Source organism: Heliconius melpomene, chromosome 21 (assembly GCF_056956725.1).
Source record: "Heliconius melpomene rosina isolate 202511_hmr_F chromosome 21, ASM5695672v1, whole genome shotgun sequence".
NCBI classification, from domain to species: Eukaryota; Metazoa; Arthropoda; class Insecta; order Lepidoptera; family Nymphalidae; genus Heliconius; species Heliconius melpomene.
Window position 1 is genome coordinate 8,573,656 of NC_140409.1, and position 17,522 is coordinate 8,591,177.

General features: G+C 31.4%; 1 protein-coding gene across 1 annotated transcript in view; it reads left to right on the forward strand.

Annotated features, from left to right (window-relative positions):
- The window catches only part of fw (CUB and Sushi multiple domains furrowed), a 44,385-nt gene that overhangs the window by 1,250 nt on the left and 25,613 nt on the right, over nt 1-17,522 (forward strand). The gene's annotated exons all lie outside the window — the stretch shown is intronic.

Here is a 17,522-nt window from a genome sequence, read left to right on the forward strand (position 1 = left end):
AATACGGATTCAATAAATTTCCCCAGTCCGCTCGACGGCCGCAAGCCGAGGTTTAAATCCCACAGGGGGCGCCCCTACAGTCGTCGGGTTCCTCAGTCACATAATGCTTGCATTTCTTCAGGGACAGAGTACCCTAGGGTGTTGCTGTAAAAGCCAATAACACTAAACAGCATTAACCTCATAACCGAAAAAAAAAACAAATTTCCAAACAGGATACTTAGTATATTTTAATAAGACATTGCTTAGCCTTAAGGTAAATTGCAGCTTCTAAAAACAAATAATTTCTTAATATGCTAGCAATAAATATAATTGCAGGATTTAATAACAACAAAACAAACAAGATTGGCTTATATTTCATAATGGATTTTCTATAATAATGAAATACTATTATACTATTATTATACAAGGTTATTTCGAGCGTCGCAAACAACTTAATTTTTACCCGTTGAAATGAGAAAAAAATAGTAATAAAATTATTTTTACGGTTAAGTTTTTTTTGTATATCAACACAGTATATTAAACTTTGTAGATGCTGTCGACTTTGTAAGTTACCTTAAACATATAAAAATGCATTTTAATTAATAAACTAAATTATATTGATTTGGAGTAAATGGACTGTATAAATAATATTTTGTTCGAATTAATAAGAAAAAGTTGTTGCGCTTATCTATATATATAAAATCGAAAGGTCACTCACTCATCACGAAATCTCAGAAACTACATGTGCTAGGAATCTCAAATTTTCCATAGGAGTTACTTATAGGACGTAGGTGCTCGCTAAGACGGGAATTTGCAATATTCGACTTCTGAGGGGTTGTTTTTGGGGTTGAAAGTTTGTATGAAACTTCGTTACTATGAATGCTAGGAGTCTCAAATTTTACATAGACTTCACTTATAGGACGTAGGTCCTCATGGAGACAGAAATAACGTAGTTCACGCAGGCGAAGCCGCGGGCGGGCCGCTAGTCTTATTATATAGATACTGTAATATAAGCAATTTCTAAATTAAATAAAAGAATATATCAATATTCTAAAATTAGTTAAATTCCAAATTAAATTAGGATATTATTGACACTATAAGATTTAAAATAAAATGGTAGGTGTTTGAAAATTTTAAGTAAGTGCTCAATCCATAATTGCTACAGTCGTTGAGTGTGCGATACACATAATTGCACATGTGTCCAAATAAGTCAAGGAAGATATACTCTATATTAGAAAATAACGATAAAAAGTATGATCAATGGTATAAAAATGGTAAGCCATTTTTATATTTTAATAAAATATTTAATTTCCATAGCTTGATTCTTTACTACTAATATGAAACTAAGTATCTTAGTAGTTAGAGATATAATCGTCAATAATGCCGCTTATATTATCAAATTTTGTCGGTGAGAAAGTTAAGAACCGGCCTCAGGGCATGAAAGAGCGCCCGGTTCTGAGTCAATCAAAGCCAGTCATCCCCGTTATAGATTCTTGCGACTGATCAACTTGTTTTGATAGAAATCTTTTCAAGGACACGAATACATTTTCACTTTCTCATAACTACACAATTAGATTTATTATTTGTATCATATATTTAATAGTATAGATTTTTCTACGTACACATGAAATTCTATTGAGTTAAAAATGTCTTAAAGCTCAACATAATATTCTTCGCTTTATTTAAACAACCGTGAAATCGAAATGCAAAAAGAAATAAATAAAATCAATCCCCCGAGTGGCAACCTAAACCATAATTATCGTGTACTAGACTTAGTGGTTAATAATATAGTGTTTTAGATGCATTTAAAATATGCATCACTAAGGTTATACGGTAGCGTCGATAGAGCTTCATAGAGACTTTTTAAATCAAGTCATATGAAAGAAAATCGATTTTTTAAAAAATGCTATTAATAATCTTAGATATTGAAGATCTTATTAAAGATCTTAGATAAAATCAGAAGCAGAGATGATTTTATTACATTTTAATTCTCAAGTCTAACTTAAGGTCTTAGTCGAAGCCCAAATTCATTAAGATTTTCGTCCTTTGACTAAATTATTTATGTCAAACCTAGGAGAAACTAATTTAAGTGGAAAACCTCGAAACTTAATTTCATGAAATTCAGAGAGAGATCACGAGATTTCACAAAAAATTTCGAGCATCCTCTTTGGCTCCAAAGAAGCTGGGAATATATACAGCTTTTCCAATTGCAATTGGCTCAACTTTTCCTCCAGTTAATTGTGTCATAACATTGGCCTCAGTTCGAAGATCTTTAATAATTTTATTTATTTATGTGAACCAAGCAGCGCGCTGACAGCACACAATCTAATTACAAGTTTCTAGTAGAGTACAGGTTGACGTTTGACTAAGTCTGTCGAGTGTCGAGCTTTGCCCAGTCGATTCTAGAAGCGTCTAGAATCGACTAAGCAAAAGCTCGAAATTGGTCAGATATTTTTCTTTCGAAGTTTCTGTGACAAGTTCGGAAATTCTAGATTTGACTATTTCAGTCATAGGCTGAAAATGAAACTTATTTCTGCTTAAAAGCCTTGGTCTAGGCCTAGGTTACTAGACTAGTCATACCGGGAAGATACTGTATATCAACCGTTGAATATAACATACTTTTTAGCTTAGCCAGAGAAAACCTTCTTTGTAGTGTCTAGAAACTCCGTTCGATACATAGGTATGCATAATTTATTCTTATGGATTCAACTTCAGATTTTACCAAATTAATTACATTTATGGTTAGTGAACGTTTTGGTGAACGGTTTGGCGAGTATATAATACAAAAAAGGTTCCGGCCGTCGAGGTAAACATGACATAATCATTTGTATGGGACAAATTTATGTCGGGAAAATATGAATGTAGTTATATACTACCTCGAAATAGCACCTTATTATTATAAAATCAAACGTCCAATTTTACTTACACTAGCGGTCACCGCAGAGCTGTAATTGTAGGCTGTATGTTCTATTTTAAGTTAATATTTAGTCTATAATTAAAATTAATTAATTTAAGCCCGGTAAGTTTGACATGGACGAGGACAGGCTGATCATGATGATGATGATGATGATGAAGTTTGACATTGTAGCTATCTAAAATCCGGTCACTGGATGCTGACAACGTGACGTAACTATAAGACCAGTTTTCAACTACATATATTGATAATGCACATTTCAATCGACCATTTCAATGAAATCGATAATTTTGATTAGATTGTTATAACAATAACAAAGTTGTATGCATCCATTTGAAGTTAGCTTCAGGCATCAATTTACATCAAGTCCAATATCAAATAAACATCATTTTGGTCGGATTCATGTGATATATAGAATATATATTCAATATACGAGTATATTACATGAATGAATTAAATATTATTGATTAATATTTTCATTTATTCGCTCTAGCACAAAGGCAAAAGCTCGGCGTTGAGTTACGCCATTTCAGCGGAAAATGGGGAAGGGAGTGCCTTAACACTTGGTTCCCTCTGTCATCTACCTTCTTGATTTCTTTTCTGAAGTCTAGTATTAGAATCATTTAGATATACTAAACCATTTTAATAATTTTGATTATGTTTAAATATAACCAAAATTAATACTTAAAAGGAACTACCTATTTTTTTATAAATCTCGATTGAAAAGTAGAGTATATTTTTAATACGGTAGCTGATGAAAATTAATCGAAAGACACACGTTCAAATTATTATGTGCAATAGAAATAAGTTAGAGTGGAGACCCCATACAAAACGACTGGTGGGACGACACCTTGCCAGATGGGCCGACGACATAAAGAGTTTAGCGGGAAGCGGATGGGTCCGAGGAGCTGAGGATCGAGTATGGTTGCGAGAATTGGGGAAGGCCTATGTCCAGCAGTGAACAAAATATGGCAGTTGATGATGTTGATGAATAGAAATAAGTAATATCAACAATCACTTCTGTCGCATTTTTCATTTAAAAATATCGTTCTTTTATATTTTAAATTTTTAACTTACTGTTAATGTTATCGAATTTTGTTTCTTATTTTCATTTAGAATCAAGGTTAGTATTCCCCAGTTCCATTCAAGCGTATAAGTGCGAGAGCCACAAAATAGCCTAATACCGTTACATAGAATCGTTTACGAACTTTTACTCACCAACGCGGCCAGGCCGAGCTTGTGGGCTACTATCAAAATAAATTTATTTGAGGTCGTGGTTTTTAATTTACTACAAATATATAGCTTAGTTAAAAATTTATTATATAGGTTTAATGTAGGTGTATTAAGAAATAGAAGTATATAGTACGAGTGATATAAAAAATCAATTTGTCTCATTAATGATGCTATAATTACGAGCAAGTTTAACAATAACAATAACATGTAACAATCTTTCAAAATAATTTAAGTAAGTAAGCTTCACTGCGAGACTGATATTATAGAGATGGAATGGAGTGGAGTAGAGTGGATGGTAATATACTATAAGAATTATACTTAATGTAAATATTTATTTTTTACATAGCTAAAATATGTTAGTTAAACACACATACTAAAATAATGTTAATCTCTATGAGATAGTAGAGGCTCGCGGCTTCGCCCACTCAAATTTATTGTTATATTATAGTCAAATTATACAAAATGCTTACATAAATAAATACTATGTGTAATCCTGACGTATAACGTATACTAGTGTAAAGTTTTATCCAAACCCGTTCAATAACTTTTGCGTGAAAGTGATACAGACCCATTCTCACAAACTTTCATATTTATAATATTAGTAAGATTCCGATATATTCCTATATGGTAGTTTTTTGTTGCGTCATGTGTAAAATTAAATAATATAATAATAAATACGACTTGATAAACGACGTCGACTTTGGCTTGCCGACCGTGGTTACTTTACGAAGGTCATCCGGTTACATTTTCTACAATTGTGTTGAACAAGTAGGCATAACCCTAAAATGAAATTTGCTAAATATCGCAGACATTTCAATGAAATACGTCAATTGAAAAAATAATTGTATAGTTAAAACACTTATTACATTCATTATCATTTATTGGTGTATTGTATATTTTAATACAATTACATTATTCTTTATTAATTTATTAATTATAATTTCTATTAAACTACAAAAACACATTAATTGCAATTCTAAAACAATTGCTCAGTAGTAAAGCAATTATTTAAATAATTATCACATTAGTAATAGGAAACTACCGTCATAGTATATGCATAGAACCTTATATAGCCAGGTAGGTTTTAAAATAATGCTGACGACTTATCTTTAGGTATCATATGCACTTATTATCGATATATTATATATGGACAATTTTTATAAAGAAAAATACAAAACAATGATAACGAAAGTAACGGTTAAAATTAAAACCGGTTAAAAGTGAGAGGATATTAAATTAATATTAATACAGTAGATTAAAAATTCTAAACAATTCCTGAAATTGAAAAACATTATACTTACCAATGAAAAGTAGGCACAAACAAAAAACATGCGAAATATTTGATTTTCTAATAATATCCATCCATATCCATATATATTCCATGTACAGACACATTTTTTTATTGTTACATTATAGATAACGTACAGAATAGGTAATAATTTTGTAATTGCCCACTTAACTAAAATATGGAATAATTTAAACATTAATTTCTATTTCTCTGTTTCCTCTAACCAGTGAACGCTACAAAAATACTTGATCCATAAAAATTTACATAGCATGATAATATTATACTCAAATTTGAAAAATATTCATACCATTTCACCAGTATATATATATAACGATAGATTATTAAATAATAAATTTATAAACTAATTGTGAAAAAACAAAATTATTTTTTAAAATAAAAAACATAAAGTATTTTTAAAAATTAACGCACTATTGGAAAATTAATTCAATTTCCCCATATCTGTACCTTTTATGTCTGTTTATTATAAAAAAAAATCGTGCCAAGAGCCATTTATCTAAGTTGTTAGTCTGGCACTGTCACTCAATATCTGTTGCCCAATTCTGTGGCAACCTCACAATGGCATTATCAATTTAAGCGAGATTTGTGTAACACAATCTGTTTATTAAAACGTGAAATTTATAAATGTTAAGGTTATCGATCCATGCGACAAATTAATCAATGTTAAAAAAAAATTTAAAAAATCACGCTTATATAAGTTTTTTTATTTTAAAAATATGTATTATTATTTTTTTATATCTATATGGAAATACAGTCATCTTATCAAAAGTGATATATCTACATGTTTTAAAATTAAATGAGGAACCATGCTTAACTATAATTAAATAAATACATTAACTAAATAATCGAATTGATAACTTCCTTTTTCTACAGAAATCGCTTAAAAAGACACAAGTTCCACAAGGTAGATAGAAGAATATTACAGTGATCATCGAATGTATAAAAATAATAATAACAATACTAAAAACAGAAAAAAATATAATTGAAAAAAAAAATACCGAAGCTCGAATGCATATTATATTAAGGCTGAGCTTAAATCCATTTCAATCCAAAGTAATTAAATGCACTTTGGATTATAGGTATATTTGTACAGACGGTCCATGAAAAACTGGCTTTACACATGTGTACTGGCTATAGCAGTTGTGTGTGTGTCTCTACCAAGTACGAGGTGCAGGATGCAGGATAAGTGACTGTAAATGCGACTGGTTATGGCTTCGATACCGGCGAGGAAATAAAATATTTATTATTTATAAATTATTAAATATTTATAAATTATTTATGAAATCACACCTGGACCGAGACCAAGAAAAACGCATTCTATACCAATATCGATAATATTCAATAGCTTTACTACCAAGTGTAACGGTGACGGAATTATATCCAAACACTAGCGGACCCGGACGCGGCTACGCCTGCTTGAAATATAAGAATATAATTTCTATAGAAATATAATTTCAATCTAAATGAAATGCTAAAAGTAACTATTATATTTATTTTCATAAGGATGAATATCAAAATGACGCGGTAACGAACGCGGTCCGTTATTATTAACATGGCAGAATAAATTGCATGTCAAATTATAAAGTATTTTAATTTATTAGTACATATGTGTAATGTAATATTATATAGCCTATAGCACTTCTGAAGAATGTAGCTTTCATACAAAACAAAAACAAAGTAAATCGATCCAGTAGATCCAGAGATCTTAGCGTTCAAACAAACAAACAAACAAACAAACTCTTCCGCTTTATTATATTAGTATAGATTTTATTTGTATTTTATATTTTGAAAAGCTCTAAGCTTTAATGGCGAGCTTATATTGTTCATACAAATATATATTTAAAAGGCAAACACGTAAAAAATTCTAGTTATTTATGAATGTATAAATATTTCTTATTGTAGAATATTTCATCTCCTCGATTGGGAATCGAACCAATAACCTGTCGCGTTTGCCTGCGCTACGACTGACCTTAAACCTTATACTTAAATCTTTATATAAAATAAAAATAAAGAAAACAGATATAAGTAACAGTTTCAAATATATGATGTATATAATTACACTCGCCCCTAGAGGCCAAATAGCAGAGAGACAGGGGCACAAGAGAATGACTGTAACGTGACGTTTGTCGGTTCGATATCCACTCGGGGAAATTAATTATTATTTATTAGTATTTTATTTTCTTCGCTGTGGCATCAAGGCAAAAGCCCGATGTTAAGTTCCGCTACTCAAAACGGAATGTCTCGAAAAAAAAAAACGCAAAGTGGGGAACGGAGTGGTCTTAACACGAGGTGCCATCTGCCTACCTTGCTATGTGCGGGATACAGATTGAATCTGGCAAAAAAAATCCTAATCAATTTTCTTTTCCTTTTACCATTTACTGATTTCCTCTTACCTTACAAGCCTTATACATAAGCTATTTATAACCGGAACACACAGAATTATGCAATCACCGTCAATCTGTTTTTATTTTATTTCTTAAATGTATTTTATATGAAATTCTTATAGCATATATCTACCTCTGTAAACTTTCTGATATATTGATTAAATGGTATGACCATGAGAAATTCTTAATATCCGTTATTATACGAGTACTGTTATTGGTATTTTACTGGTCAAAAGAGTGTTTCGTTGTAATGCTACTCCTCCTAGACCGCTAAGTCGACAGCCCTGAAATTTTGCAGAAACGTTGTGAACGACGCGGTGATCCCAGCGAAGTTTGGTAATAATTGTAATTGTAGTTTTTGAGTAAATGGTCAAAATGTGTCCCATAGAGTAAAGCTGTGGAACGTTTTGGAACGTTTTGTTTCACGCGCACAGATTGTGCACACACAGCGTCGGTAACACCCGCCGTGCACAGCATGTGGCGGTCCTAGTCAATCCATACCTATATTATAAATTCGAAAGTAACTCACTCTATCTCTCTGTCGGTTTTTTACGCAATCAGGGCCAAACCGCTAATTTAATTGTGATAAAATACTCACATAGAGATTCTTGAGGGTCTCGGGATGAACATAGGATACTTTTTTTTTCTCATATTTGTAATATTTTCGATATATACCAATATATTAAAATACTTATTAATTTGACATACAATTTATTCCGCCATGTTAATAACAACCGCCGCCATGCGACCGTTGCTAAGCAACGATTTGCAAAGTTTGTTGTTAGAAAACGTCACCCAAAATGAGCTTGCTTAACGCATCTCTCTATTGAAAACTGAAAATAATTTCATAAATATATTTAATAAATATTCGTATAGTTCAAGCGGGCGTAGCCGCATTCGGGTCCACTAGTATTATATAAATATACATATTAAATCAAATATTCGCTTAAGCTTTATCTATATAGTTAACAATCAATGTTAGTGCGCTCTCACGCTTTCTTACCAGTCTGATCTCATAAAAATGCCTTCAGAAATAATGTGCATCAGTTCAGATAAGCTGCCGCACTGACTATTGTCTTAATTGAACTGATGTGGATAAATTACCGACCTGCGTGTAGGGCTCTACCAATGCAGTTCAACTAGCACTACAGCATTATACAATACATACTCGTTTAGGTATAAGTAATCAAGTTCCTAAAGAGGCAAGTCCTGGCACAGGGGCACAAGTGTGTGAATACTGAATAAACGCGACTGGTTGTGGGTTCGATCCTCACTCGAGGAAATTAAATATTTATTTAAAATTTATATTTTCCTTTTTTCCCCTTGACAAGGCAAGGCGCGGCGTTGCGTTCCTTCCTGAAATCGGCGGAAAGTGAGGAATAGAGTGTATTAGCACTACGTTCCCTCTGTCTGACCTATTGTGTGCGGGATACAGCGTGAAGCTGATAATAAAAATGTTTGCTACATTACTTAAAATGTAAGCTTGGCCAAATTCTACATCGGCAGTAAAACAATAAGAATACCACAGTATTTAACTCTAATAAGGGAACGCAAGGGTTTTGATGGGAACGGAGTGTCTGAACACTAAGTTACCACGCTTCTTTTACCTATTCTGGTATGTGGGGTATACAGCGCGAAGCTAAAAAAAAGAAAATACAAAAAAGTCAAAACAGAAAAATTAAAATAACCTAAATGTATAATAACCTAAATAAAGGTTGTTAAATATATTCCATGTACTTTCAATGTCTCGATGACGTCATTATAATATAAGTTTAAGTATAGCGCGCGAGTGTGCTTCATAACCATTTCACACTTGTTGAACAATTGATATCTAGGTTCGCGTCACATTATCGTCTTATAAGAGTAAACATTATTTGACAATGTGTTTTTGTTTAAATATGTGTTATTTACTTGTATAATGTATAACCTTTTTTTATAACCTTTTGTAACCGTCGCGGCGCACGTGCAGAAAGGTGTGACTGTAACGCGACGTTCGTGGGTTCTACCCCAAGGGGGGAACTAATTATTATTTATTAAATATTCTCATTTTACGCCCTGGCACCGAGTCAAAAGAATTAAAAAAAAATAAGTTTAATAAGATTTTGTATCTTATTTTTTTCATTATAATTATAAAACTTTAAAATTAGAAGAAGTTATAATTCTCTACAATTGACTTTACAGGTCTGAGATGAATTTATACATTTTTTAATTAAAAGTTTTAACTAATAATTATCTAAATCTAGGTGTGTGATAGAAAAAAAATCATTTGGAAAAATTATCACAATTGTATTATTTTATTTATTAAAAACGACGTTTTACGTTTATATAAATAAGAGTAGATTCCATTCACTTCTCAAAATGTGAGAGATGCATGATGACTACAATCTACCTATATTATATATTTTTAATATGCAAAAAATGGCTGTGTAAATACTAAATACTATAAACGCGACAGGTTGTGAGTCCGAAAAAAATTAACGAAAAGGGGGGAACGGAATGTCTTAACACTAGGTACCCTCTGTCTACCCTGCAATGTATGGAATACAGCGTGAAAATGAATAATATAAAATAACAGAAATATAGAGAAATAAACAGACTTCGACGTATTACTTATTTCATAGTTTGCATTTTATAAAAGCTTATAAAACTTGTTATTCAATGACATTCAATTTGAAACGAACAGACTAATATAATATAACTTTTATCCTTAATTTTAAGTTAGCATTCGTGGCGCAGACACAAAGTGTGAGTAAACGCTACTGGTCATGGGTTCGATTCCCACTCTACTAAATGAAATATTCATTTAAATTAATATTTCCATTTCATCGCTCTGGTGTCGAGGCGTTGAGTTCCGACGCAATGCCTCCAGGATTTGGCGGAGAGTGGGGAAAGGAGTGTCTTAACACTAAGTTACCAGCGTTACAGCGATAAGCTGATTTATTTTTTTAATCTTCAATTTTATTTGTAGATACAAGATTAAAAAGTTATATAGAGCGAGTTGTTGTTATAAAAATATTCTATATTCTATTCCTAGAGATTAAGCTAATTGGTTAGAGATTAAGTTAATTCATTGCTGTTGCCATGACAGATAGACGTTAACAAAGCTGGAACATTAAGGAATGATGAGGAACTTTATTATTATTTATTTGGACACACAGTTGTTACATTTAAAGATATATAGGTACAAATTTGTTACGCATTACACGCTACGGCACATTTCGTGTGTACATAACTTTATAAAATATTTGTTTGTTATGGCTAAATTATGATTTACATTTATTTTATTGCTTTGACTCAACTATTTCAATATTGTATTTGTTTTTTTTTGTATGTATTTTGGTATATGACGTGCTTTATTGTTATCGTATAGTTAATGTTTGATTTAGATTGAAACAAATTTATATGGACTATTTTTTTTTTTATTTTAATTTTTAATTTTTCTTTTAAATAAGGATTTTACAAATCATTTATATTGAAATTAATTTTAGCATTGTAGTTCAAATACTTGATAAAAGAGTTAGTTTGTTTGAAGAAATTTATATCTTTGTTCTAAATAAAAAATCTAACTCAGGAACTTTATAGGAACAAATATAATCTAATTGCATTACTGTATGTATCGATATGGTAATTTTAAGGTGAATTTTAAGGTCATGTGACATTTTTGAATATATGGCATTACTTTAATTTTTCGAAACACCATAGATTATGAACTGAATTGACTTTATTTTTTTTAATAAGATTTAAAATTTCTAACGCAGTGATTGACATTAATAATAATAACTTCTGAAAGTATAAGTACTGTTAAAATAATAACCTTCCAAAACTATGTAAAACTGCCTTCCGAGCCCGTGGTAGCTTTATATTTTTGAATTAAATATGACAGCATGTGAATGTTTTTTTTTAAAGATGTAAAGTATATTTATATATAGATAAAGAAATTGCAAGCTACCCACAACGAGACAAAAATAATGTAAATACATCAAATAAGATACAGCAAGTTAGCAGTAGTTTACCAAGTACACAACTGTGATATTTGATACACAACTGGTATCAAACCAGGTACCTACCTACCTACCTACCTAGGTAGGTAGGTAGGTATTTTATGTTATAATATGTGACAATTATAATATTTAAAATCAGCTATTATAATTGTCACATATTATAGGCGTGGGTGAAGGTCTCAGTTTGGAAAACCAAGTAGACCAATATACGCTATAACATAATTAGTGTTATGATATGTAAATTTGCTCAATATGAAGTGAAAATGACGAAATCCACTCCTTATATATCACTTGTGGTACCGTTCAGTTGACGTCATTTGAAGAACTCCCACAAAAACTTATATTTTATAAAAGTTAAGTATTTTGAAAACAATTTACAACTTTTGCAAAATATTTTTTATTCGTATTCGCACAATCGCAATACGAAAATTTTCGTATTTCAAAATACAATGGAGCTTTTATTTGACTTAAGTGTAAACGGATTTGACTACTATTAGTGAAGGTACCGGCCGCCTTTTCGGCATAAGTCACTAGAAATAAATAATGAAATTAAAAACTAATACGTGACTCCGGCACTGAGGATAAGTTATCTAAAAGCTTATAACACACTTTTTAGGGATCCGTACCTTTTAAATTAACCTTTTAAGGAAAAAAGGGTCAAAATTTGGTATTAAAGTCGCTAGTTCAAGTGAGATATCAGATGAACGGGCTCAGCTAAGGCTGAATTTCAGAAAAAGATCGAGTTCTCCAATTTTTGTACGGAACCCTCGGTGAGTGAGCCCGACTCGGGCTTGTCTGGTTTTTTTTTCTTTAGAATATGATTGTTTATTATAACTAATCATATAAATTCGCTTTCGAGCTTGTGCGAAGTTAGAGAATTATTGTTACTACAAATGATTTACGAAATGCATTTAGCAATTCATAGTCAATGAATCTAGAATCACATTTTTTTTAAACGAATTAGTTTTTTCTTTTTGAAAATAGATACTACTATCTCCAAAGTACCTATAATAAATATTTTCTATAAAATTTATGTGACTTTATTCATATTATAATGTTGATGTGAGATTGTACATATGTGCAAGTAACATTTGAAAGCTCCGCTCAGGTATGGGGAACTAACTAGCTTAACGTATGCGCGCGTGGGCGTACAGGCACGTAATCAATAGAATAGATATCCTTGACTTTTCATCAAATATGACAATACATACTATATAAAATTAAAATTATTGCATTTATTTATACGAGTTTAAATATCAATCATTAAAATGTTAAATATGCGGATAATATATTTTTTATAATTAATAACAATCTTTTTTAATATAATATTAATATTAAAAAATAATTTTATACAGGGTGGAATTGTCAGCGCCACTTTAAATGAAACCACAGTTTTAACTACTGTATAAAAGCCTAATATAATTCAGAAAAAAATATTTCCCAAAAATGTAAAAGTTATTTTTCAAACAAAATAAATAATAAAATTATCATTTTAAAATAAAACGCCATTTGTAAAGTATAAATTAACATAGGCACGCACACACTTATCTGTCAAAGCGGCAACGTCGCTTACGTATGTGTGCGTGACACGAAATACAGGTATGGATAAAAGTCGTGAAGTGAAAAAAAAATCCTACGTCCAAACTGTTGAGGTACCTTGATTATTTTTTTTAGCACTGGGTTTGAAATATTTTACCCTATATGCAGTTTCAGTAAAAGGAGCGCTGCTTCTTCCACCCTGTATATTAAAAACCTTTTATGCAAAAAATTGGCTATAAGTACATAAGAAAAGAGTAGTCGAATTTTCTCAGAATGCATAAAAACATACTGATGATCAGTCACGGCGCGCCTATATCTACTAGAACATGTGTGCTAAGAAATTTGTTGTTGTTTTAAGTGTAACAAAAGCATAGTATGTAAGAACAAAAGCTTTTTTGTTTCTTACAAATTAGCAACCTTCATATTTCTTGCTCTATAAGAATAATTGCATGTGTATATAGCTACACAAGCGACGTTTGGATAAAATAAAGTAAGAAACGGAAATGGCTATGAATTACAATATTTTATGCTGACCCGAAGTGACTAAAATAAATTCAATTTTAATATGATTTACAATTCGCGAGTGATAAAAATAATCGTTTTTTTTTTAAAGGCATAAAAAACTAGATGGACTTAACACAAAGGCAGGTTGATTATATTAACCCTAACCAACCATAGAACTAAGGTTTCCACCAGTGGTTCCACTTTTTGTGGTTACTCTTCGAAGGGGTTTATTATACTGGATTCATTTATTTATTCAGTGCTAGTTTATTGTCTGCTGTCCCAATTACCATTTGAATTGCAGTTGATAAGGTTGTATGTATGTTAGGAATATATTACCGGTTGTATGCCCTATTCAAATACATTCTAGTTAGTACTGTGTATTCCTAGTTGGTTAAACACTGACGCTTAGATGTATCTCTCTCTTTCATAATTCGCGGGTTCAAAAAAATTAGTAAGTATATTATTATCCAGTCAAAACTTTACTCGATAATATGCCAAATAGATTTGAAATCGTATGAAGCTTCAAAATATATAGGGACTGGGAGGAAATCTTTTGAAGAGTTTACAATTCAGTTAAGTCGTAGGTCGTCCTATTTCAAAAACAATCTGTAAAGCTACATTTACCTGTTCAATGGAAAGAATTAATCTTAGAAAGCGATCGAAGTTAGGAAGCAAAGCCATACAAACAATATTTGTTCATACAAATATTTTTTCCTTATTTCAACCCTCCTTCAATCCCTTTTTTCACGGTAAAAGTTAGTCTCTGTCGTTTCGCAAGGTCAACTCTATCTGTAAACAAATTTCATGAAATTGGTCCAGTCGCCTAGACTCGAAAGAGTAACAGACAGATGGACAGAGTTACTGTAGTCGTTATAATATTAGGAGTTCATTCAATAATAATCTATGACGATATCTGGTATTAGGTCCAAATTTTTACTTTCTTTTTTTTATACAAAATAGATTTTTCATAATTACAATTTACACTAACACATCATATATTTTTATTTGGAATACTCAAACACAAGCGGTACTCTGACCTCATTTTTTCAGCTTCACGCTGTATCCAAAATATACTAAATTGATCAAATTAGGATTATAGTTTAATTAAACATTTGATTTGCATTCAAAAAATATTGAATATTATTCAATTTATCTTAAATAAGAAGCAATTTGCATTTAATTTCGACTTAAAAGATAGAGTTAATAACTCCTTATTTATTAATTGAAACCAAAAAGAGGTATGTCACTGTTAATGATAAAATTGAATAAAAATTCCAATTAGAAATATATTATAATTAAGCTGCTAACTTAATTTTTAGTGATTTATTATCATTAATATTTCTTTTTAATTTAGTTTATATAGTTTACTAGCGGCCCGCTCGCGGTTTCACCCGCGTGAACTATGTTATTATTAATTTCTGTCTCCATGACTACGTCCTAGTGACGTCTATGCAAAATTTGAGACTCCTAGCATTTAGTAACGAATGACAAAGACAAATGCCATTAGTAACGAAGTTTCATACAAACTTTCAACCCCCAAAACAACCCCTTAGAAGTCGAATATTGCAAATTCCCGTCTTAGCGAGCACCTGCGTCCTATAAGTAACTCCTATGCAAAATTTGAGAATCCTAGCACTTGTAGTTTCTGAGATTTCGTGATGAGTGAGTGACCTTTCGATTTTATATATATAGATTAAAACATTACATTTTCATTGTAAAAATAAAAATGGTATGTGTGCGGACACAGCAGGGTAGGCAGAGGGAACCTAGTGTTAAAACACTCCGTTTCCCACTTTCAGCCGAATTCTGGATGCATTGGGTGTTCAGTGATAGAACTGAACGCCGCTCTCTGCCTCGACGCCAGAACGAAGAAATGTAAATATACACGTAAACAAATATTTCACTTCCTCGAGTGGAGATTGAACCCACAACCGTCGCGTTACGGTCACACCCATGTGCCGCTGCGCCATGACGGCCTTAATAAATATTGATAAAAATTGTTTTTGCCAAGTACCAATTAGCTCTCAGCTCAATATTTTATAAAGAGAAATTCCAGTATACACTTCATGTTATTGCTTTGATGTTTGGCTGACTGACTTTATCAAAAAATACAAAGTTAATATTGCTTTTGAACAATCAATTACCTGTTACTGTGTCTATATTTAAAAAATAAATTGACATCACGAAAATTGTTTTTTAGCACAGCCTACACATGCACTCTTTGTAAATGTTGACAACTTATATTTTAACATTTTTAAAGGAAATTCAAATTCTGCCACTCAACACGCAATGCGTCCAGAATTTGGCAGATCTTAACATTAGGTTCCCTCTGCTTACCCTGTTATGTGCGGGATACAGCGTGAAGCTGATTTTAAATAAAATTATGCGTAAATTTTACAAGCGTTGAGTATACTCAGTCGAACTTCATATCATCGTCCAGTAGCGGACCTCACATATCGTTTTTTTATGACTTTTACAAACCTGCACAGAAATACTTCCCGTAGTAAAAAATGGTTTAGCCAGACACCCCAACCATGACATAAGTGACCAATAAATCAACCGCTTGAAGATGCTTGACGACATCTGTACAACATACTCCATGCGTTCAGTAGGGTGACGCTACATTTGTATATTCTTAAGTATTCGGATTTATTTTATTATATTGTTATTTTTAATATATTATTTCTTAACGTATTGCTTTTAATAGTTAATAAGAAAAAATGTGATATAAACATAAGTAACAATTTGTTAAATAATTAATTGTTGACAGATAATCAATTTTGAGTATTAGTTCTTAATAAAAAATTAAAAAATTAAAAATATAAAAAAAAAAATAAAATTAAAAAAATATTTTAGTCATGGTTCAAATATTAAGTTTTTAGTCACCTATAAAAAGTCTGGTTACATACTTCACTTACACACACATACTTATTGATGTTACAAGCTAAGCTGTAAAACTAAAACAAGTTTTGTTTAGTCATCTCAGAATCAACACGACATCGGGGTCGGCAATGACAAATTAGATGGTGTTTTCATTTTACTTGTCCATTCATTAACGACTTGGTGACCTAATTTTGTTAATTGTTTTAGCACTGACGCTCTACATCTTAGCACTAAATTAAGATGTATTCAGTTTAACAAATACATATATGTATACGTGTGAATTTGTGAACCTGAATACTGATGTTACCATTTTTCGCTTAATATTATATTAATGCCATATATGTATATATATTATTTTACAATAATAACATTTAAATGATTATCCATTTGAATTTGAATTTTAAATGGAAAGAATTCAATTTAACTTTAATTTTCATCATGTCAAAAAAAACAATCCCTATAGATTGTTTTTTTCAAGGATCTCCAATTAGCTGTGTGACAAATTTAATTTATATCAGTAATATATAACACATATACATACATAGCGTCACGTAGCGTATATATAGCGTCACGCTTTATCCCTAGCGGGGTAGTCAGAGACAACGGGGCGCCAAACGCTACGGTCTCTACATACCTCTTTCGCCTCGTACACTGACATCAACCTCTTCATATATGCCCTTCGGTGGGTCCTAATGATTTTTACTTGACCTTCCCCCAGTATCTTTGATACTATGTTTTCGAACCTTCCTTGTCCTTCAACCGAGGGTTCCCTACCTCTC